Source organism: Melospiza georgiana, chromosome 3 (assembly GCF_028018845.1).
Source record: "Melospiza georgiana isolate bMelGeo1 chromosome 3, bMelGeo1.pri, whole genome shotgun sequence".
Lineage (NCBI taxonomy): Eukaryota > Metazoa > Chordata > Aves > Passeriformes > Passerellidae > Melospiza > Melospiza georgiana.
Genome location: NC_080432.1, coordinates 113473407 through 113497220, shown reverse-complemented (window position 1 = coordinate 113497220; position 23814 = coordinate 113473407). Strand labels below are relative to the sequence as shown.

Here is a 23814-nt window from a genome sequence, read left to right as displayed (position 1 = left end):
TGAAATCTTTGTTCTACTTGCTTGTTCAATACTTTCAAGGTGCTGTGTGTTGTGGAATATTTTTCTGTTGTGCTGCCTTACTTTCCCTGTTGTGGAGAGATCATTTCATTTCTAGTCTGGATTCGTACATTTTGTTTGTGCTGCTGGCAGATCCTATCAACACCCACTTTTCACTGATATTTAAACTTTAAAAGATAAAATAAAAATCTTTGGTGTCATGGAACACTGACTTGCTTGTAAAATAGTTCTATATACCAGAGATGCTATTTAAAAATATTGTAGGAGTCTAGTAATACATTAGCATTTTATGCATTTCACTGTGAGCGGTCCCAAAGTGCTTAAACTGTGGTGCACACATGCAGCCCTGTGGAGATGCAGTTCTCAGGACAGGGGCTGTAAACCAGCCCCTGCATTTGCTGATGGAGGGATGGGTGCAAACAGCTTCAAGCAAAGTAGCCAGAATAAACTGCCTGCCTGGGGAAAATGCCATGTTTAGGTTTACAGCTCCTGGGAGCCCAGCTCGGGATGCTGTCAGAGGTGCCCCCTGGGATCACAATGCTGTGTATGGACCGGGACCCCCTCAGCCTGAGTTGCCCTGGGTTTTGTCACAGCCTCAGGCGCAGCCCCCGAGCAGCACTTGAGGCAGGATATTTGAGCAAGTGTCCTCACGGGCTCTGTGTCAAGAACTTGTTGCCTTTAGCCCTCTCCAGGGGACTAACAGCAGGTAACTCCTTTGTTTGTCCATCCAGCAGCCAGGATGGAGCTCTGCGGCCTGCGGCCGGGCTGGGCCCGGTTGCCTTGCGGAGCGTGCGGGCAGGCCGCTGCCACTGTCCCTCGGTGGCTGAGGATTCCTGACATGGTGCCACAGTGCTTGTGTCCCTGTGTGTGCAAAACACGTTTCTCTGCGTCATCCTAGGTATCCTTCAGCCTGTTTTATGTTTGTGTCCCTTAGAAACCAATGTGTGAGTTGATCTCAGATAAGCTATTCTAGACATAGCTCAGCAGAGGGAAGATGTAGAGCTGTAGTGTGAGGACAGAAAAAAACATTTTCAGATTATTTTGAGACAGCAGTTACATCATTCTGGGAAATTCAGCCTTGCAGAAGCTAATAAAAGTAAAATTCAAGCTCTTACAAAGTTAAACAGAACCAATACCACAGTGTGTTTTCTGGTTATCATTTCAAAACCTTTGTGGCATTTTCTCTGAATGTTCCCATACAGGCGCAGTTATTCACGTGTGAGAATCTCAGGAGCAGCTGGGTGGGGGGGAACAGCAACCTCACAGGTGTGTAAGAGAGCTCCATCTTCCAAAAAGAATTACGTTGTGACCAGCTGTGATGTCACAGTTCAGGGTTCAGCGAGTTGTCAGCAGCCACTGTCTGATGTTTCTAACCAAGCATCATAGCCTGTGCTCCTTTTTAATTCTTTAAAGAAAATTAAACAAATAATTATTTCAGTTTTAAAATACATCGTGTCTAAAGACGAAAATAAAAAAGGAAAATATCCCCACTATTTTATTTTCATTTGGCATGACTGTTAGACGGAAGGAACCTTTTGATATATTAAGTTGGGAAGTAATTAATCTTGGGAGTGTGAGATGGGTTATAATCTTAATGTCATTTTACAATGACTAAAATAGGCCAATTTTGTCCTTCACTAATCCATGTAAATGTAAATCCCTTTGGTTCAACAGTGTTGTATGGATGAAAATAAGAAATGCTGCAGCCTGTATTTTGGGATCTCCTTGCTTACAGTGTAAAAGCTTACAGAGCACATGGATGAAGCAGCCCTCCCTCTTGTACACTAGAACACCGCTACCAAGTGCTGGCACAAGCCAGAGCATCACCTGCAGCTGTTGCTTTTTTCAGATGTAGCAGGTGAAGCACAAACTCTGTCATTTCTCTAGATTCAGCAGAATATGTTATGTGCAGTTTGCCAGTATGTTGATAGCAAAAAGGTTAAGAGCAGAAAATATTTCTAGGCATAGTAAAACCTGCTTTAAAAGAAATGAGAGGCTTTAAAAGCTTATACAAATCTTGAAAGACACAAAAGGGCTGGACTGAACATTACCATTTCAGTCAAATTTAGAACCTCCACCTACTTAAACAGGAACACGTTTAGGTCAGCGTTTTGTGCTTGGCAAAGTCATCTCCCTAATCTCCTTTGGAGCATTTCTGACTGTGATTTAGGTGTAGGGGGGAGGGAAGTGCTTCCAGGCTGAGACTTGTAGCTAAATTGTCATACCAAGATAATCTGTTGATTACCACTGAAGTGGTGTAGATTGATAGGCACTGAATTCTGAAATCTGCTGTTCGCTGTGTGCTTGTGCACAGTTATTCATTTGGAAGCATTCAACCTAGGTATCCAAAACCTTGTGAGTTTTAAACCATTTTCCCAAACCACAGCAGCAAATTCTAGTTGCCTGGGTTGATCTTGCTTTGTTTGTGTGTTTCAGCAAGATTCAGAGAGGTTGTGTCAGTTGATCTATATGCAGTTTCTTGCATTTGTCAAGTAAGTGGAGCAGAAATACGGTTTCCTCCTTTCTCCACCCCTTCTTTCATGTAATGAAATGGGAAATGCTGAAGCTACTGGAAACCTTGATGTGACATTTCTAAATGCAGTGATGCTGTGTCTTAAATTTGGGTCCTTGTAAGCAAATTACAAACATCAGGAGCTCCTGTACAGCTGATCTGTGCTGTTGTTTTATGAAGTTGATTAGGAATAAGTGATCAGACTAATATATATTTTAAAACAGGTGATGAAAAGTTCTTTCCTGGCAGATGATATTAGTGGTAAATGTGTTGGTAAACCTCTCCATTATTATAAAGGATCCTGATTTTGAGTCTGCTGACAGAGGAGTTGGGATAATGGGAGATGGCATTGCAATTTAGGATATCTTTACCCAGCATCTTGGGAGCAGAGGCTCCAAGCCGACTGTAGCTGGTGCAGCTGTGCTTGCGGTGTGCACGTGGGCGTCTCGTAAGTGAAATGAGTCTCCTGGGAATTCAGAATTCACTCCTGTCTTCCATGAAAGCCCCATGTGCTCACCCACGTTGATATGTACGGCTGTCGCCTACCTGCTAATGAACAACGAAACAAAAATGTTCTGCAAGGAAGTCTTCCCTTGGCATTCTTCCCCCAAGCATCTCTTCTTCTGCCTGCTCAACAGGTGCTAAAATGGATTACGAGAGAGTTACAGAGGTGGAGGAGTTTAACTCAGGTGAAGGTGGCCCTGTGTGCTCCCTGGGGTTGTCACATGTCTCAAAATTCTGGCTTTTGGGAACAGGGATTGGAGCTCATTCCTGTTTGAGCTGATGCTTCAGTTCTTGCCTTTCCATGCCTGCACTTAATAAAATCAAAAGCTGAGAACAAACCCAGTCTCGATGGGTTTGACGGCAGCTCCGCTTATCTACAAATATTATTAAAACACGCTCCATCAAAGAGGTGTAATTATCAGGATATAGAAACAAAACTGCTGCAGTTATGCGCAGAATTGTTGTCTAGCCATTAGGAGGCTAAGCAAAGAAAATCAGGTATCACAAAACTGAAATTCATAATCAAAGCAAATGAAGCAATATTGTCATTACTTGGGGCAACAGAAGCTAGCTGTCCTCTTGGGAATCTGAAAGAGTCATTTCAGTCTTCCTTCAAATTTCTCTTTGCTTCCTTTGAGACCAACTAGCCACAGATTTTTCACACACCTGTATATACTCAGACGCCTGCCTTTGGCTTGTAAAAAACTACACTGGAAGTTCTTTCCTGGACACTTGGTGTAGGGAGTTACTGCAGACAGGTACCAGCCATGTCCTGTATCATCCTGCTGGTCACTCTTTCTCAACAGGAGGTAACTCCACAATGTGATGGCCCAGACTGTCTTGGGGTGTCACTTATGTCATTTTAAAGTCTGGATTTGAACAAGTGGATTCCAGCCTCTTTCTGTTTCAGAAACACAAGTCATTTTTTTATGCTTTGTACTTTCAAAAAAAGTGTATTTTCTAGGGAGAAATTATGTACCAGATAACCATAGATGGGAAAAATTGCATAACTTTTCTCGAAGTTATACACTGAAACAGTACTTCAACCACCAAATTTTAATTAAAATCACCTTACAGACACTAATTGTAGTATATACATCTTTTATGTGTATATAAGCTGAAGCACAAAGTAGTTGCTTGGGGTTATACAAGAAAGTTTTTAACACAGCCCAGGTCCCTTGTTGTTTGCTTTCCATAGCTGTTGGTTTATTACAGTGTGTTAACATGAAGAGGTAAAATGCAGATGCTTTGTCTTTTTTAAAGCGCGTTATATATTAGTTACACTTGCTCAGACTGTATTTATACTACTTGAGAGCTTGTTATCTGCAAATACCATTTAGACATCTCTGGTTTTTATGTTCTTCTGAACATACCTTCTTTGTCTTCCCTGTTTCTGTCTCATGTTATGATTAAAAGACTGCCACTCACTTCCCCATATCTCAGAAATAGCATTTTTTGGTCTCATTCTTTAACCAGAAAACTCTATTTTACCCCAAACCGCAGTTTTTCGTTCTTCCCTCTCCCCATCCCCAGCTCCCACCCCATTTGGCTGGTGCCAAAGATGACAGCCTCAGTGCAGATGACCTCCATGCACTGACCTAATCCATTGTCCATCCTGTAGATTTTCAGAGCAGTCCCTAACATCCTCATTTGGCTTCTTCATCTCTCATTTGGTCAATAGTTACCCACTACAGTTTTGCTGTGGAAAAGTGATTTAGCAGGTCCCAGGTACTGGCCCCTGGGTTAAATTTCCTTCCTCTCTGTAGAATGTGTCTCCCTGAAAGACCAGGCTTTTTGCAAGGATGAGCAGCTGTTCTTTTCAACACTGCTGGCCCATTTTGGCTCTCCCTCAAACCTGACTTTTGAATGTTACTATTTCAGGTCTGGGGCTTGACCATTTGAGTGCAAAGTCTGCTCTTGCCTTACAGTTTAGGGTACCCAAACTGTACCAAAGTCAGGTTCAAAATTACCGTGTCACATGGGGCTAAAGTGTAGCTACATCTCTCATGCAAGGCAGTAAAAATGATTGGCAAAATTCTTTTAATTCTCCATCTGCTGAACCAAATAGTACCGTAAGTGTAGAAGAATATGAGCTAGTTCAGTAGCCAAAAAAAAAAAAAAAGAATTTTTCTCTTGGGCTCTGGTAGGTGTGAAGTTTCTGTGTTTCACCATATTTAGGGAGTCCTAATGTGAACCTGCGTAAGATTCAGGTGGTGATAACTACTAACCTATTAGTGTGCTGGGTGTGAGGGAGAGAGGCACTGCCATGCAGAAGAAGGTATGAGCAGTTTACATCAGCTCTGGAGACAGAACACAGCCATTTCTGAGATGTAAGATGTGGTTTCTTTTTTAAGGCAGGTATTGAAATGGCTGCTGTTACTGTAAAATGAGAGTATCCGGAATCTTTTTATCATGCAGCATCCTTATCAAGTAGAATGCAGGTGACAGGAAAACTGCTGTGCTTCTTTAGCAGCTGGAAGTGCATGGCTACCACTTGAACCCAGAGGCCAAATCAAGGCTTCAACTGACCTTGCTGTGGGCAAGATTTTAGAGTCTCATGGCCCAAACTGAATGGGTCAAACATCATGGTTGTGATGAAAAGCAGGATACAACACTGTGTTTGGGCTTCAGCTACAGGCAAAGAATCTGTCCTTGGAAAAGAGGCAAGTTAGAGGAAGATGGCAAGGTAGCTGTTCCAGCAAAGTTCTTGCCAGGTAAATGGCAGATTCTGTCTGAGGTGAAATGCTGTGACCTGCTTTGGTGAAAGCTGTGAGCCAGGCAAGCTTCTGAAGTGTTCTTTAGGGAAAGGTTTGGAAAAAAAACCTAACCACAGAAAGTAGGTTTCTGGAACAGTGAAATAAAGGCTGCAACAACAAAAGAAATGCAGGTGAAGGAAATGGAGGAATGAAGTAAAATCCTTTGAGTAAGCAAACTGTCTGTGACCAGGAATTGATGAAGAGCAATCTTAAGAATGAAAACAAAGCTATAATATATTCATGAAGCACGATGATGATAACTCAGAGGGAGTAGCATTAATTATGACTTCCACAGCAGAAAAATAGCTTGTAGACTGGGAACCAATTAGTGGTCGATTGCTCTGAACTAGATTTCAAACACAGTACATGAAATGACAATTACACAGTGTTACCAACAGACAACTACTGCGATGAGATAAGAGCTGTCAGCAGATTTGGACCAAATTCCTTAGCTGACATCTGCTTACTAAAAGGGAGACTTCTTTCTTGGGGTTAGGGCCAGTGACAAAACAGAGGAATTAATGGCCAAATGTCATCCTCTGTCTCCAAAGCAATCATGTGGGGCCTGGCAGAAGTCTGCCTGCTCTCTGTGCCCTTGGTGATGCCTGGACATAGTGTAGAGGTGTCCCCACAGCAGTTGGTGGAATTGTTGTGGTCTGAGTATATTGGAGACAAATACAGTGTTTATCTTAAGCACATCTTAGCATGCAATAGAAGTGATTATTTTTTGGTGACGGTACAAAAAATAAATTTAAAAAAATTGCAGGAGAATTAGTAAGAAGAATTAGTAAATTAGTATTACTACTTAAGTGAATATGCCATATGTTGTTAAAAATGTAACTGGTTTGCAGCTGAGCAATCCCAGGCAGTGGACTTTCCAAGGATGCAAATACCAAAACCAACATTGGACATTTGAATGCATCCAGCAAAATCATCAGCAAAATCAGTGTCAGAACAAGAATAGAGGACCCAAGACAAATAGGAAGATAGCCTTGCTCAAGAAGCTGGTATAGCTCCTGAAAAAGCTATTCTCTTTGCTCAACAGGCCAGGTTCTACCAGCCAATAGGCCTGTCTGAGGTTAGCAAGTGAAAGCTATTTATTGACAGGAGAAGGATGGTGGTGGTGGGAGGAGCACTGTGACTTTGCCAAAGGAACTGAAAATCCCAAAGTAGAGATGCTGTCTCATAGCACAAAGGCAGATGTGAAAAGCTATCTGAAACCACAGTTTGGAGGAGCTGGAGGTAGCAATCATTGCTGAAAAATGGTTGAATGAGTAGTTGCTGAGTTCATCAAGAAATACAGGAATATGAAAAAAATTAACATAATCCAACTGATACAAAGAAATTGCATTTCAGATAAAGTATTTCAGAAAGGTGATGCAAGTGATTGCAAAAGTTGAAGAGAAGTTCTGTTCCTTTCACTGATACAAGCATCAAAAATGAAAAAAATCCAAACAAAAATGAAGAACAGAGGTTCTAATTTCTTTCTCTTACAGCTGCAGCTCGGACATTTCAATCAGGAAGATAAAGCAATGGCCAGGTTTTTGGATGGCCTCTGCTATCCAGATTTTGGATAGCCTCCTCCTTCCTGGCTTGAGGCAGATCACCTGCCAGTTTGATGTGGTTGTTTGTTTGGAGCTCTTGGTGAGAATATGTTTATTACCTTTCTCAGGAGACTAATCTTTTATTTTCATGTATGTATTTATAATGGCTGTGAAGTCACTGACAAGCTCAAACCATTGAAGCAAGTAGGGAGCTGCATGAGTGGTTCATCATGGATAATGCTGCTGTGAAACCAGTGTGCATTCTGTCACCACTTAAAGGTTGCAGTTGAGTGGACAGTGACATGGCCAAGTCACCATAAGAAAAAGAGCAGCTGGATGTAGTGTAGTGAGCTGTTACATCAGTTGGATCCAGCATCCTGAGCATGGGAGCTTAAGTGGCCGTTCAAAAATCATGTAAGAAAAGACTGTCTGGCATTGCAGGGCTAATAATTATTTAAGGAAACAAATCTCAAGAGACCTTTTGCAAATTCCTACTGAAGCATTGTATAAAAAGGCAGAGAAATAGAAGGAATGAATCAATTTACATGTCTTGGCAGAGACACACCAACCAGGGGGGAAGTCCAAAAGGAAATGTCACCAACTGGCAAGGCAACAGCTGCGTTTACCAACTTAAACAAAATTAGTCATTGAAAATACAAATGTAAAGACCAAACTAGGAGTCTTCCACTCAGATGTTATTTCCATCTTAACCTGTGGATGTGAGTATTGGAAACTCACCAGAGGCAAAGACGTCTCATGCCTCCAGATGTAAATACCTGGGGAAAATACTAGGTAACAGATGGAGTGAATGTGTCACAAATGCAAAGATCTGCCACTTTCTCACCAGTGTGTCCCCCAAGTTCTCCAGGGTAAGCAATGGAAACACTGGGTCGTGTGCAGTGAGTGGAGCCAGCAATGCTGACTGAGCAGATGGGCTCCCAAGCAGCTGGAGGAACATACAAATGGTCAGACCAGATATTGCTTGCAGTGTTGTGAACACTTACTGGCACTCAGCGATACAGAAAAACTGCAGAGAGTGGCTGAGGATTGGCACAGGCTTTGGAGCCATGTTGGCTCCCAGAGCAACATCTGCAGGTGCAAGAAGGCTTTAGGGGAAAAAGTTACTCTTGGTACCTCGGGGGAATGGTGGGAGGGAGGGTGTGCTTATGTGGGATTTTCTCCTTTAAAGATCCAGACTATTTAAAGTTAGGTTACTGAGAGGAACCAGAGCTTCCAGTGACGGCATTGCTGGCTCAGGCTGCAGAGGGCTGCATTGCATGGGCAAGCCAAGAAATCTGTCATCCCTGGTCTAGTGTGCTTTTGCTGTCTGACCTCAAGGAAATCACGCGACCCCACCAGTTCTCCAGAGCTCTCTGACCGCAGTACTGTAAGATTTTAATTAGAAGCAGTGGACAGTACACCACTTTTTCTAGTTTCACAAGCTGTCCTGAGGGGCTAGTAACTGTAGTAAGTTTCTGTGGAAGTGGAAAAACCCCACGTGTTTCACACACTGCATTGAGAATAAAGAAGTTGCTTCTAGCTTTATTTATAAATAAGTATTTACATGGTGTAAGTGTAGCTACAAATTGTCTTCAGAGGTGAAGGATATCCCTAAGCTTTGTACTGTACATACAAAGTGCTTGTATATTATACTTAATACAATTTTGTGAGATTAGTTCAGCTGATGTTTTAGATGATGGCTGTTACTGTAGTAAAAAAAAGTTTATATTCTGCAATTTTAGTCCAGTTTGTAGAACATAGGGACAAGAATAACATGCCATGCTGTTTTTTAATCAATAGTACAAATAGATTCTTCAATTATTTGTTCTTTATAATTCTGGTTCCTGTATGCAAACCCTGCTTTCTTAGAAAAATTACCAGACCCTATTAATTCCTCTTGCTTTCATCACGGCATCTTAGCACCTTGTGTGGCAGGGCTGAAGCAGTTTGCACCCCTCTTGCTAGGCCAGTTGTGCTACCTCCCTTCTGCTGCTTCTCTTTTGACATCTACACTGGGGCACAGCCATCAAATTCCTAGTGGTGGTGTCACCTGCCTATTGGATAAGAAGCTGATTTTTCAGAGAGTTAAAAATTTAAGTCAGTAAAGATTCTGACTGATTCTGTCATCTGCTCTTGCTTTTCCAGCCAAGCTCTTACTCTTTCTCATTCAGCCTGGCTTTGAAAGGTTGAGGTGAGAAGATCCAAGCCCAGTGCCTAGGGAGACTGTTCTAGCACCCAGACCAAAGCTTTCTGCTGTGTTTGGAGTGAGAATCCCAATGTCTTTCTCCCATATTTAAGCTTGCTTTTTTACTTGCACATGCCTCAAAGGCATTTATTGCCATTTACCACGACCAGGTGGTATCCAGCCAGGTTTAGCCCTTTTGGTTCTTCCCCTGTAGACTTGTAGGACAGCTGTGGCTCCTGGACACTGCAAATCTGGGACCAAGCATCTCTTTTGAGGGTTTGCTTTTAGCCTGCTCTGTTTCATGCAGCTGCCCCCCTCTGCAGCAGCAGGGTGAGCTGTGGCAGTGGGTGCAGACACACCTGCACGCTTCACATGGTGCCAACTTTCTGTGTCTGTAGCCAGGTGACAAAGTACAAAGTCACCTGTTTGCAGAGGGGAGCTAAGCCATGTATTTTGCCTTTGAGAACTGGTAGGCAACACAAGCAGCTCAGTAGACACCCACAGTGCTTTCCTGAGCTGGTGGTGTGAGTTATGCTGCCATCTCTCCCCAGAGATGCTCAGAAAGCAGGGTATGACCTTGGGAGCCTGATCAAGGATCCCCTTTCCAACCACAGTGAAAGGCAGTCTATCTAAAATTATTCTGCTCCCTTTTGAAAATAGACTCCTAAGTGAGGCTGTAGACAGTAAGGGCAGCTGCTATCCATGCCAAGGAGCTCATCTGGATTGCATAGGGAGTTTCAGATGAGTAAAACCTAAATGAGCACAGGATCTGCTGTATTTGAAATTTTGACATCAGCAGACATCAGACTGGCAGCAAACCCTGTAGGTAGGTTGGGATGCAGCAGAGATCTGTTGCCAGAGCTTGGGCCTTGCTGTGGGAGCAGATCTGATTGCCCAAGGGCTTCCTTGGCCAGTGCTCTGTGGAGCCCCAGGAGCATCTGGCAAGGCTGCTTGGTGGTTTCTGCAGGGAGCTTCACTGGCAGGATCTCAGCTGGAATCCCTGCTAAAGTAGCAGCCAGCCTCATTGGGACCACTTCCCTTCACCCAGTGTGACCCAGTGTGGATGTGGGCAGCACTGCCTGCCCAGGCTGGGCTGGATCAGGTCATTTGAGCCCCTCACATAAGTGGCTGCAGATATGTCTCCAGAACAAAGTCATAATACAAATGGATTGTGGCAGCAGGGATGGAGTTCAGGAGGAATTAGCCTTTGGGGTATTTTATCAAATTTTTGAAGCACGACTTGTTGGTAAACCAGAGCTAACATTCCTAATCTGCAGCAAGAAGCAGTATAAAGCAGCTGCAGCCCTGCTACTGGTGCCTGGTGTTGTATTTCTCCTCCCTGTTCTCTGCAGACTGGCTGCTGCTGTCACCATCCCTCTTGGGGTGCACTGGGGACCCCGGTCCAGCTGGAGATGGCAAAGCAGCAGCTGGAGCACTGCTGTGAGTGACCTGTGCCCAGGAGATCAGACTCCTGATGCCAGGCCCCTTTGAGCTGGGGTTTGTCCGTGTGCAGGTGGGCACAGGGGAGCTCTCAGCCCCTTCCCGAGGCAGCCAGGCGTTCATTCACCACCTCAGAGATGGTACCTGCAGTGCTGGCACTTGTGCCCTGGAAGGGACTGGCACTTTGCATGGGCAGCAAAGGAATCTGCAGAGCTGACTGTCACAGCTAAAAGTTGCTACCTTGCATCTGAGTCAGAGGAATTAATCCTTTTGTAAGCGGCTGGAGTGATTGAGCCCTAGAAGTAGCCAGATAGTAGACAGCAAATTAGACAATATTTTACTTTGTAAGGTGTCCTCTGTATCTGAGTGTAGCTATCAGCAGAGCTGGAGAGGTGGGTGTGAAAAGCATGGTAAAACTGAGATTCTTGTCTCTTTAACTCATGATGCTTGATAATAGTGTTTATTAACTGGCAGAAGCTTAAGTATCTGTGGTGGTCTTGCACATTTTGACAGAGAAAAGTGTTGTACAAATTAATGGGGATATTCTCTAAAATATATTAATTTCTGCAGGCATATCATAGTTAGCCTTCTGTTTGCACTGATCCTTTTCAGGATTGCATCAGGTATAACTAGATATTCAGTTCAAACTTCTAATTTGAAGAAAGTTTTTATAAGCCTTGAGCCATAGATTTTATCTTCTTCTGCAAAATGATATGAAAATATTGTAAACAAAACTGTAGCTTTTCGTGGCCCCTGCTTGATTTTCATACATTGGTTCACTTACTTCTTGTATTCCTCTTGATGAGGACAGGAGAAAGAGCATCAAAGATATTTTCCTTTGTATGAAACTATACCTCTGCTGTGGCTAAGACCATAAGGACTTCTCACTTTCAACTGGTTTCTATGTCCTTTAATCTCTCACAGCTCCACATGCCTTTTTGCATCATCTCAAACTGATTAGATAAAAAAATGAAAAGTTTACTTGGAAATTGCAAGTACTGAAAAGTGTCATACTCTTTGACTGCCTTGCTTGCAGGAGGCAGTGGGTGGGAAGGAATAAAAGCGTACCTTAATTATACAGTCTCTCTGTTTATTTTCACAGCTGTAGCTTTGCTGAAATGTGCAGCAGACATCCTAAATCCACCAAGCAGAGTCCCTGTGTGTTGCACCTGCCAGTCCTACAGTCTGGGTACCAGTTGGGGATGTGTGTGTGGCTGAACAATGCAGGAAGACTACAAGAGGTTTATCCCATTAGAAATAAATTACAGTGTAGTGTAGCATGAAAATGATGTGTCAGTGAATACAGAACACAGGATTACCTTCTGTCTCTTCCCTTTATCACAGATAACAGCAGCAGTATGGGAAGGAGATTTATATTGCACTTATTTGAAGCTGACCAAGCAATTTAGATGAGATGAAATAGGGATTTTATTTCTGGAGAGAAGAATGTGTGCTTGCTAAAATGCCATTAATTGCTTTATTATTTAAAGCACAAATTTTATCCAGCAATTTGTTGGTCTCCTCTTTTTCTCCAGTGAAAATAATTCACCACGGAAAGATTATTCTGTCAAAAAAGATGATGAACCTGCTAACAAATTAAGTTAAAAGAAGCTGAACTTTCAATTCAGCTTCTGTTTTCACCCCCCTTCTCTCAGATCTGTGTGCATGTGTGAATTTCAATAAAAACCAATAGTGGCTTAGCTAACTATGAAAACCTTAACAACAATTGCAGCAAATACCCCTGCAGCTCTGGAATCACGAGCATCCCCTTACCTGTTGGGAAGCTGCTGTCCCGCTGCAGTAGCAGTGGCTTGGCACACCCATGGCAGGCAGAGCCCTCTGGTGCTGCTCACACACAGAGCCAAGGGGCTTAGGAGAGCTCCCAGCCTCTCCTGGAGGCAGAGGCAGTCACTGGGATGGACCAGTGCTTTCCAGTCCAGTGCTGAACTCTGCTCCTCTGCCCTTGTTATAGAAATGCCATGCCAGCTCTTTCCAGAAGCACTGTCCCTGTTTGTCAAACTTCCCTGCTTTAGCTCTTTCTTGGTTTTTTAAATCAGTCTCTTTGCAATCTCTTTTTGCTCCTGTCGGTGCAATTTTGTGTTTCTTTATTTGGCTCCTCCATTACCCTACCAACAGCAGGCTGGTGGCCAATCTCCATCACCCAAAGCTATGGTTTTTCTCCTAGGGCTTCATGCCTGGAATTTGCCCTGTCAATATTAACCCAATGCTTGCCCATGGCTGATGTATTTGCCATAAAGACAAATTGAACCCAAATGAGATGTGCCTCCATGCAAATCAGTTTTCTTGTACAAGCAGTGCTTGGAGGAATGGTCACTTCTTTGTCATGCCCAAAGCACAAGCTTTCGTATTTGTGCTTTGCCAAAGATCAGGAAAGATGTGGAGCTTATGAGGTGAGCAGAGTCTTCTGTTGGCTCACTTGAATCATTTTAGAGACCTTGAAAGCATTGCTTGCTTCAGTTGTGGCCCTAGGGATTTCCTTACATCCAAGAGGGCAAAGGAGAAGGCATGTAGTTGTGTTTTCTGGAACCAGGTGATAATTATGTTTTACTTAAAAAAATAACAGCTGTTCCGTGGAAAAAGAGCTTTGAAGCCATTTCTTGTGTCTTTCAGTTCTTCACAAATAGAAGTAATTCCAATATATATATATATATAAAATTTCATTATTACTATTTCCTTGTGGGACAGAGGATTGCTCCCTGTCTTGATCAGTGATTCAAGCTGCAGTGAGACCCCTGAATTGCCAGCGATTCTGTATCATCTGTGTCGCCATCAATAGGGAAGAAGAATGGCTTTTACAAAAACTATTTTTACTACAGATGTGTGGACGTGAATTTATAGCTTCAATCGTGCTTCCAAGAGAGCAGCTGTGAAAGTGAGATAGAAAGCTGGATGAAAGAGCTGGCTGGAAAAGTGAAACAGCAGGGGGACTGCAGGAGGGGATAACACCTGGAAACATCTGTTGGGAGAAGTAAAGCTGGAGAAGGCATGGAGCCACTATGCCTCACCAATCCCTGACCAACGACTGGCTTCTTGCCTGCTTTTTGTTTTTATTTTGTTTCACATTGCCTGGTGTATTTATCCCCACCCTTATTTGCAACAGACGATTTTTATAAAGTTCGGAAGTGAGCGAGTGCTGTTTCCAGCTCTGTGGTCTCTGTGCCTGCTGGAACATCTGTACACACACACTCTTTTCCTGTCTAAAGATAGTTTGAGCTAGTGTGCCCAAAATACAACTTCAGGCTTGGGTTTGTTGTTGTCTTAGTAAGCATAAAAATGTGTTCTAATATTATGTCACTCCAGTTATGTGTTTCAGCAGCTGCAGTCTGTTTGTGTCCAGTTTGTTGGGAATGGCCTTGCTTCCTAGGATTTGTTTTTCCATAGCTGGAGCCCTGGGTTACTTGGTTTGACCAAGACTGCACGTTGCAGTCTTTCTGTGAGTATGATCATTCTTGCCCAGTAGGATAATTCCAGCAGGGTTTTCTGCTGGAATGACATGACCTCCTTTCACTGACCTCATGCTCTGCCAGCACTGCTGTTTGAACATCATCCCTTCCCACCCCCTCCGCTTCCCCCTGTCCCTGCAGGCCTTGCTGCAGTTGTGCAAAAATAAAAATTCCTTCTTTCTGCAGTGCCATCACTATGTTGAATAATTCTGCTTTTACTTCTCAGGTTTTCTGGCTTGACCTCTCCACCTCCCTCCATCCAACAAGGACGTAGTACCTAATCCCTTTTGTGGAATTGTGTGCTCCTGTGATGTGCATTGAAAAAGTGGAATTTACTTATTATAGACCTTTCCTTATTTTTTCTTATATTTTGTTATATTTAGTTTAATGCACTGTAACTTGTGCTGTGGGGTAACAAAGCATAATCTTAGCCTCCCATCATGAAGTGCCAGATGGGAGTCTGGGATGGGATCTTTGTGTAGCCTGGAGATCCAGGGAAAGGAAACTACCAAATGGCAAGTTGTGTACCAGCCACACTTCTGGGTTTCTGGTGCTTGGAAAGCTAGGGAACACAGAGATTTCACAGGAGGCTGCTGTGAAGGGTAAAGATGTGCAGGGAAATTACCAGGATCAGCAAGTGTTTGATGCTCAGGTATCTGTAAATTAATATCATGGTCCATGTATTGTGTGGAGATGTTAATTTTTGCTGGTAAATGACAAACTACACTAGGCACTTTTATACATAAAGCAAAAATTGTTCATGATTGTAAAAGCTTTTGTACTGCTTGTTGCTATAACTTAGGAAATGCGAAATGGTCAAGTGAATTAATTATGTGGGTCATCTCAAATGAGTGCCTGTAAAAATGTTGTGTGGCTCATTGTCTATTCTCTTTTTAAGCCTTGTTTTATGGAAAGGGAACTTTGGAAACTTGGAAGATTCTGATTTTTATTGGTGATATTCCTCTATCCTTGGAGCAGTGAAGGCAAGCTCTCCTTGCTGCAGGAACCTGGCACATTTGGGCTGGAAGGAAGGTGAAGGTGTCAGAGCTTCCTTAGCAGAGCAGGAGGGTATTCTGTCACTGCTGCTGGCTGGATGGCTCCAGGAGAAGGACTCAAGGAACCATGCAGCTGGCACCCTGCTTACGACTCTTAGTGTCTGCCAAAATTGGTTTAAAATAGCTGTTACTCAGAGAGCAATATTACAGATTTGTATTTGAGCTATTTGGACTTCTCACAAGGGTTGGAATATAAGATGCCAAACAGTGCAGCTTGCTGGTTTTTTAATACAGAGTTTCGTGTTGTGAAGTTTTTGTCGCAGAGATTTCTATTTCAAGCCCTGGGATACAAGGTGTTTGCAGTAAAGTGTGCTCTTGTTGCAGGCCTGAGTATCTGCCCTTCGTTGGCATTTAGGTTACCCTCATTTATGCTGCAGTGGTGCTCAGGGGCTGGGTGAGCCAGGGCCCTGCTGTGCAGTGTGCTGGGTGACAGCAGGGTGACAGTGCCTGCCCCAGGAGCCAGTAGCCTGGGTCACTGGCTTCAGATGGCCACTGCCACAAGCTGCTTGGGAGCATCAGCTGCTAGGCCAGAGCATACTAAGGACAGAAAGCAGGGATAGTTCAGGTGAGGCAGCCAAACATGCATTTTAAATGCAATTTACAGTCAGGACATCAGTAGTGCCCTCTTTGCCCAAGTCAGCAGATACAAATGCGCAGCTCATTGTCAGTAACTATCCTTCTATATTTCAAAGCCATATAAGCCCAGACCTAGAATTTGATCTCTGCCAACATCAGTTCCCACAGGAACACAGGACCACTGTGAAAACAAACTGTCAGAATCAGAGAGATGTATATTCTCCTTCCCAGCAGGGAATCTGTCTGCCACATCCTTCCTTGTGCTCTGTGCGCAGCATCACTGGGTGAAGTACGGGGGATGATGTCCATGGATTCCAGTGAGAGGCTGAGCTGTAACAGTGAAATGCTGGGAAATTTTTTCATGTTTATAGTATGCCTCAGTCCAAGGCATGTGCAGGTTGGAAAAGAGTCATAGAACTGTTTAGGTTGGAAAAGACCTTTAAGATCATCGAGTCCAACTTTTAACCTAACACTGCCAAATCCACCACTGAGCTGGACAAAAATGCACCGCTGGGTTCTATTTATGTGTTGTATAGGAGGATGTGAGGTAGTTTCTATAGCACAAAGTCTCGACCATTGGTGTGATTCAGTTGTGCCATTGCCAGCTGGGGCGGGGCTGCACTTCTGGAAGTAGGGCAGATGAAGCCTCAGCCCCACTCTCCTCGCCAGGCAGTGTGTGTGTTTTACACAGAGCCAGTGTGGGAACAAGCTGAAGGGAAACTTCACTGTGTTTGACAGTGCCTTTTTAGCTGAAGTACTGCCACGATTGGCATGACAGCAGTGAATCCCAAAATTGGTTGATTGCCGAGAGAGCCTGTGAAGACAGACATGAGGGATAAAAGGAATTAAATGCTTAATTAATAGGTTTATACTTCCTATTTCTTGAAGCATGACTATTATTCCCTCTCCTGTTTGTTTACTTTAAGGTGCCATATGTTCCACTTGAAGCTGTATAGAAATTTGCTAAAGAAACCTGCACATCAGGGTTAAGAGAGTTCTTAACTAGGTGATCTGCTGCTTGAATATTTGACTTTTGAAATAATTAAATATTGTGAAATACCAGCATGAAAAGATTATTTGGCCAATATTTTGTACTCTAATAATAGCACCTACGCTGTGTAGTGTAGTTAGTCTTGATTTTAAGGGACTAAATCTTCAGCTTCTCATGGTAGAGGTTCTCTCCTGTGTTCATGTATCCCTGATAACATTTTTCATTAGAATTCTAGTTGCAAATATCAACATTTCTTTGGTGTCTCCTTCTGTTAGTTCCTTGCTTCCCACATGCTGTTCTGTGTGAAACTCTTTGTGAATTGCTTAAAGGAGTAAAATCCTTCATGGTAATGAAGATGCTAACATGCATGACAGTTCTTATCCATCCAAAAATGGCAGCAGTTGAGTTGTAGTTTTTCATATAAGCTGATTTTTCACTCAGAAAAGTTTTCACTTAGAGAAGGTAGCTATTAATTACTTATCTATCCATGTTTCAATATGCCACCATCTCGTTAAATAGCTCCCTTGTCTATTTCTTTCTGAAACTATAAAGCACTCTTTTCTGCAGAACAAGCTCAATGACATCTTGACACTTCCCTAATGTTTTCAAATCCTGGTGGGTTTGAGTGAATTGCTGGATTTATTTGAACTTCAGATTCAGGGCTTGTAAATATGCACAGATGAAAGCTAAAAAGGTTGACAGGAATGCATTTGCAGTTGCAAGCGCTAGGTTTGGCATAGTTATCTTTGGCAACATGAACCTAATCAAGTCCAGGAACTGGAGTGATCATAAATCTGTTGTGATGCTGATAGTCGTCTTGTATTACGGTAGGCAGTACTACCTCCTCTATTATTAGATTGGGCCCTGGGGAAATGCAAAGGAAAGTGTGAGTCTCACCCACGATGTTTTGGTACTAAGCAAGCCAAGCATTTGGAGAAGATCCTTATCTTTGCTTGGCAGATGGCGGGTGAGGTGAGCATATGAGACCAAGTTGCTGAAGAGGTCTCATCTTCCAAATGTTAGTGCAGAGCCTTAACATGGAATGGCCCTGCTCTCACGGATTGGTACCTGGCTGTCCTGTGTCCAAACAGCAGTGCTGCTACCCACAAGAGACCTGGGAAGAGCAGTCCACCCAAGCAATGAAGCTTTCAATGGATGGCATTGTTAAGGATGATTTCAAGAGCTGACTTCTAGCACTTCAGTGGTCCAGGTAGTTGAAAGATGTGTGAAAAACCCTGCACTATGGATTTATTTTAATGAAGGAGTTTGGGTAGTGACATTATGTGCATGTAGGTGGTCATTAAGCAAAGAGCAGAAGTAGGTGGCATGTCTTTTGCTACTACTTCTGCCTCTTCACTTTCTGAGCAGAATGCTTTTTAGTTTAAGGGCTCCTAGCATACCAGCATCTCCTGGTGAGCACTGGTTAGCTGGCTCTGTGCAGGGCATGATTGGATTGGTAGGTGTTTAGTTCATAAGTTTCACCTACTCATCTTGTTTTCTATAAATAACTTTATGTTTTAATCCTGTAAGTGTATTGTGCCATGCATCTGTCTATTTGGGGAGCTAATCCTGTAGTGGTAGGCATCTATTTCAGGAGCAGCCTAGACAAAGCACAGCCTATTTGAGTGCTGGCCTACCTTATTGTGTGTAGTGGGTTAAATCGCTGGTATTAGTGTAGTGTGGGAGTTCAAAAAGGAAAGACGTTATTTGCAGTGTCAACTCATTAAAATACTCTGTACAGATTTTTCCAAAAGAATAAGCAGCCCAAGCACACTGGGCCCTATGCCAGGGTATGTAATAGCCTTGCACAGCACCAGTTGAAGCTCCAAGTTGGATAAAAGGCAGCTTTTTCTGGGTTTGTTAAGTATTCCTTAAAAAAAAATAAAAAAAGGTTTGTGTACAGAAGTAGCAAATTAATTCAGTCCTATCAGAAAGTAGGTCAGTGACTGACCTCCCGATAGCATGAGGCAGCAGTTTCAAGCAGAAGTGACAGCTCAGCAGCGTGGACCCTCCATGTCTCCAGGAAACTTGTTTTGACAAATGTAAACACATTATATCCTGTATTCCTCTTGCCTTTTTTTTTTTTTTTTTTTTTTTTTTTTTTTTTCTGCTGCATAAGAAACCACAAGCTGTCACTCTACATCCCCTTTCTTCACCCTTTCTGGTCCCCAAAGGGAAATGCCTTGTATCATAGCTAATAATTTTTGCAGGGCTGTGTAATGAGTAAGACGTTCCAGCAAGGGTTGGTGTTTTTTTATGACACACAAAGTTGAGCGCTGTAAACCAGACTTGACTAAAATCCAAACCAAAGTCTTTCCAATGGTGAGGGAAGTCAGTGGGAAGACAGAAACTGGATTAATTTAGGATCCTTCTGTCCTAGCTTTGCTTTTCTTTGTACTGAATGAAATTTTTGCATATACCCACGTGCCTTTTCAGTGTTTACGTTGCCAGTGTTGGTGTCCACATTGCTACAGAGAGAACCTTGAACATGTCTTAACTTCAGCACAGCAACTCCTGAAACTGGGATGCTTTTGTAATTTTGGGTGAAGCAGCGAAGTGTATATAAATGGGGTTGTGGCTCCTTGAATTCCTCATAAAGAATAATTGCCTCAGAAGACACGGAATATGCTCATCTTTTCGTTGAGTTGTCTCTATCAGCAGGTATTGAAGGTGGACTGTACACTACTAGTTAACTCCTTTGACTTGTACCTTTCCTGCAGGGATTTCTGCTGGGGAAATGTTTGTGGATCAGAAGGTCACACATGGTTTTCAGCTGTCTCCTTCTCCTGACTTTTAACTAGGTTGCACCGACAAGATGCTGCTGTGTGGAATATATAGAGGAGGATTTCAGACTGTATTAGCCATCATGGCTCAATTTAAGCCTTTTTACTAAGGATCTCATAAAACTTGACATGATTTTCTTCATTACCTAGTTACCTTTCTGGCCTGAGGTGGCTCAAAAATATTGAGAGAATCTTGTGGATTTTTATACAGATGCTGTACAGAGAATGAGTTTTGCCATGTGATGGATAAAATAGCCCTTTAGCTGTACACTACCATTTAACTGAATTTTTAAGTTCATTTCCTTAGAAGAAGTACACTACAATAAAAGTTGGATGACACTGTCTCACCTAGAAGTAGAGATTTGATCGGGGAGGATGGGAATATATTTGTTAAAAACAATATGCTTCTGCCTTTAGTAAAGGTTTGATCTGAATAGATCCAAATCAAGCAAGAAGTCAGATGCATTTATATAACAGAACTGGCTGTGAGAAGCTGGGGAAGAAGAAAGTCCTGTTTCAGTGAATTACACGTTTCTGTGCCATAGGTAATGTTGGCATTGATTGTTACATACCATGCAATGGATGTCATGCTGAGAAAGCAGTGAAGAATACACTAGTGTATGCAGTTTAAAAAACAGACAAAGGAGAGGAGTGCCCATGTACACGTGTGTGAGTACACTTGTGGGGGGCAGGCAGTTCCCAATCTGCCTCCTGAGGGATCTGTGCATCACACAGATGCTGGCTTTCAAGTCATTACACTCTCCACAGGGCCACCAAGTTTCCTCTGCTTGAAAGGGCTGCAAGTGCAAGGTGTGCTCCAGGTGAAGGCAAAGATCTGATGCTTTTTCCCACTGTTTCATGCTTACAGAGATACTGCTTCCCTTTGCTCCCTCCTGCACTGGGGATAGAGAGTCAGGAAGGAAACAGCATCTTTTCCTACAAAGATCACCAAGTCCAACCTTCAGCCCAGGACTGCCAAGTCCAGCCCAAAACCATGTCCCTAAGTGCCATATCTACATGTCTTTAAAGACCTCCAGTATTCCAATACTGAAATCCTTTTAGTTCAAGGCAATTTGATCTTCTCTTAAGGTTTAAGACCTGGAAGCACCAAGTGGAGAGCTGGGAGGTTTCCTCCCACCCCCAAATGCTCACAGGAGCTCCTGCCAGGCTGGCCAGTTCAGCTGCTTCCCTGTTGCTCATGGGTGGCAGAGCTCTGTGTGACAGAGGTGACATGGTGACCTTTGCAGTGAAGACAGGTGTAGAACAGAGACAGGGAGATTGCCCATGCTGTAGGCAGTCACTGCTGCCCCTTGCCTTTGGGCTAGTGTCCTGTCTCACTTGTTGGAAAAGCAGTTCCCATGGAACAAGAAAGCTGAAATCCTCCTTCTCTTTTTAATTTCTAGCCAGGGGAGATTGTCTCACAGTCTACATCCCATACAAGCAGTGACTACCAGTGCATATTTAGTATATTTATTCAATATATTAATTTACCCCTTCAGCTGTGTGCATGCATCATCAAAGAGCAGGACACCTTCATATGTTCCCTTTTGCTTTGGAAGCCTTGGTGATGGCTTGCTGGGATGAATGTCCCCTTTATGGCTTTCTCCTGATGCCCTGCATGCAGCAGTTCTGAGGGAGTGTGGCTGCAGGATCAGCCAAGACTGCAATCCCCTCTGTGATGACACCGGAGGGCAGAGCAGCGAGGTGTGATGCAGAGAGGCCTCAGGAGATCCTGGGTCTGCATTTCCCCAAAGCTGAACCTTCCTGCGCTGGCCTCTGTTGGGTACAGCAAGCTCAAACTCGCGTGAGGGACTTGGCGAGAACGGCTCTTCTGCTTGGGGTGGTTTCTTCACACTCTCAAGTCACATCCCCAAAACAAACAAACAAAACCAAACAAAAAATGCTTCAGAAAAACCCAAGTCCCGCCTTTTCCTTCATAGTACCCAAGTCCCACCTTTTCCTTCATAGTATTCTTAATTAGATTAGTGGCTTTGGTGTCCTGGGCTTTTTCCATCCCAAAGTAAGAACTCAGGGAATTTAAGTTGTTTGTTCCCTTTTATACAGCAAAGTAAAAAGGTACAGGAGAAATCATATTTTGGCAGTTGAGATAACTTACAGTAAAACTTAAGATTTTATTAGTTTTCTTCTAAGATGGAGGAGAATTGTTTTTACCTCCTAGGTAACTCATCAGAAGTTTTTGACTTAATAGTTGAATTGCCTTTATTTCAGCCCTGTTGACTCTTGGACAGAATCCAGTGAAATAATGCATTTAATATGATGCATTGAAAATATTTATAAATTTTTGTTACTTAGGGGAGGAAGGTGGGAGTTTCCACTTTAGTGCTTTTATGAATGTAGATCAGTCTACGCTGATTAAGCATTGATAATTTCATTTCAGTCAACAGCACAAGGCAATGTCCATCCTGACTATAACAGTGGAAATGTCCTTTGCTTTGCTTAAATCTGTCTGAGAGTATGTCATCTATCATGGTGAAGAAATTCTATGCAGGGTGTGTGAAATGAAGAGTCTGTATGAAATTTCATCCCTCCCTAGTGTTTTGCAGGAGCTCTTCTTGGTTGAAGTAACATGTTGTGAATTTTGTAGAGAAATTAGGTGAGTCATTCTTGCACTGATGCAGGCATAGGGCAGCTTCTACAAAGGTAAAATGTTGCCCCCCCCCCAGGACTTCTGAACACTCAAAGCACTATTTTGTACAAGTGTTAAGGGGGGAAAAATAGAAAATTAATTCCTTGTATTGTCCAGCTAACGTCCTGAATGAATTTACTCTGCATTCTTGTGTGGTCCGTGCACTGAGATTTGGTGATCTCAGGGAGAGCTGCTGGAGGACTGGATGTCCTGTGCACAACATGAAGCAGTGGCTTTTAAGGGCTCCTCATTAAGCCCATTTTGGCAGGTGCTGTGAGTGCTCATTTTGCTTGGCTTTGTTTCTTTTCCTGAACTTAAGCTAGTTTGTGGTTCAAGTTTGCACTGCCACTGAAGCTCTGCTCACCTCAGCTGACTACAACTTTGTGTCCATTACTGATTCCAGAGTGTAAACTAGATAGGTTATTTGTCCCGTCCTGAGGAAGAAGAGAAGGAGTTAAAATTTAAGAGCTGCCTGTGGTGGACATGAGTGCTGACTAACACCTTCCTTGAGTACATGGAAATCAATTTGGACCTTGTCTGATGAATGCCACTGCTGGAGTTCTTTCTTTTCCTTATAGAGGTACAAATGAGAATCGAGAAATAAATGCGTTCACTTAAGATAACATTGTGTGACAGCTGAGAACAATTAAAACTCTTACTTGTAGCTGTATTTTTTTCCTCCCTTTCTACAGCGGGAGGGTGGTGTCTGCAGCTCTGAGGAGTTGATACAGGCTATTTGTCACTGCTGTGATCTTATCTAGAACAAGTATCCTGCAAGGTTATTTATTTTACAGCCTTTTCTTCTAGTTTTGCACAACACACAGATCTTGGTAGATGGGAAAGGGTTTTTTTTTTTTCTTACTAGAGTCTTTTTGGCAATAAACACATGCCTAACTGTAAGAGAAAAAACTTTCACAACCAAGCTTGTTTTGTGAAGCCCAAACATTTGTGAAGCTTACAAACCCTCAAACTTTGCATAATGTGCCCATCCCTGGTCTCAAACATGAAGTGGCAGAAGAGGGAAGTGTTACTTTTTTTAACCAACAACTTATGACTGTGTCAACACATGACAATTTGTCAAAGCTTGCTGTAGCGGTACTGTAAATTAATTTTTAGCATCACTTGTGAGTGGTAAACACTTTGTGCAGTGTGAACAGCTCCTAGTACAGTGTGAGTTGTCAGCAGCTTGTGAGCTACCCTAAAAAAAAAAAAAAAAGCACAGAGGGAAGGATACAAGCTCCTCGTTTACTAGTACAAAATGGATCTGAGTCTGCAAAAATTCAACATGTAGTGGTATGTCAACTCAACCTTGAAAACTTGTCTTTTCCATTAATAGTAA

At 42.9% G+C, this 23814-nt stretch overlaps 1 protein-coding gene across 1 annotated transcript in view; it reads left to right on the top strand.

The window, feature by feature from the left end:
• Nucleotides 1-23814, top strand: part of BACH2 (BTB domain and CNC homolog 2) — a 183029-nt gene that overhangs the window by 59991 nt on the left and 99224 nt on the right. The window lies entirely within an intron of this gene.